The 2,049-nt window shown below is 30.9% G+C and overlaps 1 non-coding gene across 1 annotated transcript; it reads right to left on the bottom strand.

The window, feature by feature from the left end:
- Nucleotides 1–1,387: 1,387 nt before the first annotated feature.
- TRNAT-UGU lies at nucleotides 1,388–1,460 on the bottom strand. The gene has a single exon. It is a non-coding gene; the product is annotated as a tRNA-Thr (tRNA).
- Between the last annotated feature and the right edge of the window lie 589 nt (nucleotides 1,461–2,049).

Here is a 2,049-nt window from a genome sequence, read left to right as displayed (position 1 = left end):
TTACCGAGGGTTCGAATCCCTCTCTTTCCGTACCTTCAGTTAATTCACCGATTTGACTAGTACCAATGGATCAAATCATAGCAATGGATACAATTATTCCAACAGCGAGTTCCTTATTTTTTTTTTTGATATAGATCAGCAATTCCTAATTGCTGTGACGCGGAAACATAAAATAAAGTACCATAAAAAACCAAAATACTGGAAGAGTCGACAAGGAATGAAAATAGACCTTTGGTCTATGATACAGGGATGAAATAGAATCCGGATCAAACCTTATCTTACTTAACCTTAGGTTCATTTACTTTATTCCTTTACGGAAAATTTTTTAGGAACCTCTGTTCTTTTAGTTAGTTTGACGAGAATAATATTCTATGACTAGAAATTCATTTATTTTCAAACCGACCCATTTAGTATCTATTATTTGATTGACTAAGCCTTTATAATATGGGGATGGGTCAAGGGCCAAATGGTTTGGCAATTCCTCATGAGGGGATGACTCGAGAGAATTTTGAATCAGAGCTCTGGATTTTTGGTTATCCTTCGACGTAATAATATCTCGGGGTTTGCAGCGATAACTCGGTATATCTACTATACGACCATTCACTAAAATATGTCGATGATTCACTAATTGACGGGTTGCAGGAATAGTCGAAGCCATACCCAATCGAAAAAGGATGTTATCCAAACGCATTTCAAGTAATTGTAGTAAAACTTGACCTGTTGACCCCTTGGCTTTTCTGGCAATCCGAACGTATTGAATTAACTGTCGTTCTGTAAGACCATAATGAAAACGCAATTTTGTTTTTCTTCTAGGCGAATACAATATTGAGATTTTTTCCCGGAACGCGATTGGTTTCTAAGATCACTTTCAGCCCTAGGCCTTTTATTAGTTAGTCCTGGTAAAGCCCCCATGCGACGTATTTTTTTGAAACGAGGTCCTCGGTAACGCGACATAAAGACTCCTTAATTCTGATATTCTTATTGAGTATTTACTATGTACTATTTCTTTTTATTTACTTACTTAATTGAATTTACTGAATTTCCTATTTAGCTTAGAATGAATTCTTATCTTTTATTTATTTCATTTTCAATTGAATTTGTTTATTGAATTCGTTTTTCCAGACTAAACCTAAACTGAACGAGATGATAAAGGAAACAAATTTTACTGAAGTAGTGTACTATAAAGAGAATGAAATGAATTGGATAAATACCCTTATATTATATATTTTCTATTATCTATTTTTCTATTTAAAAAAGGAATCCTTTTCCTGATATAGTTGGAAGTTCCTATAACCTAAACTTAAGAAATTGACACTATTTCAATATTCTTTGATTTCAATTCAAAGGGACATTATCAATCATGTAAAAAAGGGAATCAAAAATGAAAAGCCAGCTATCGGAATCGAACCGATGACCATCGCATTACAAATGCGATGCTCTAACCCCTGAGCTAAGCGGGCCCCCATCACATAAATTTTATATGCACAGGAATTCAATATCAATAAACCTTGGGAATCTTGGTTATGAACTATATATTTTATATATTTCTTAATATTTCTGATTCTTAGCTATTCCTAAACTAGACGAATATAGAATTAGACTTTCAAAATGAGATTTTTATTCTAAAACATAATGATTCATATAGGATTTCAATTTCTTTATCAGAATTATAATCTTAATATTCTTATTATCTTAATAATTATTAGATAGGGATAGTAAATATTAACTTATATTTCATATTTTTTTAGCTAGTCAAATTTTATTTTTCATTTTTTCTGAATTCACCTGAGATTTGAAATCATTTTTTTACAGTTCTTTTTTTTTTTTTAATTATTGAATTATATATATTGGATTTGAGTCTATATCTATATAATATAGATTTTTCATTCTAGATTGATTTCCAATTGTTTTGTTTACTGCGATGATGAGTTATAACTAATAAGACATTCCTGCGCTTTTATTCGTACTTTTCTTCGTAAAGGAGTTAAGACAAAAAAAAAAAAAAAAAAGAATCGACCGTTCGAGTATTTCAAATTGAGTGTAAAAATG

This window comes from Ipomoea nil, unplaced genomic scaffold, assembly GCF_001879475.1.
Source record: "Ipomoea nil cultivar Tokyo-kokei standard unplaced genomic scaffold, Asagao_1.1 scaffold2488, whole genome shotgun sequence".
Classification (NCBI taxonomy): domain Eukaryota; kingdom Viridiplantae; phylum Streptophyta; class Magnoliopsida; order Solanales; family Convolvulaceae; genus Ipomoea; species Ipomoea nil.
The sequence above is the reverse complement of the archived record's forward strand: the minus strand, read 5'-3'. Positions and strand labels throughout refer to the sequence as shown.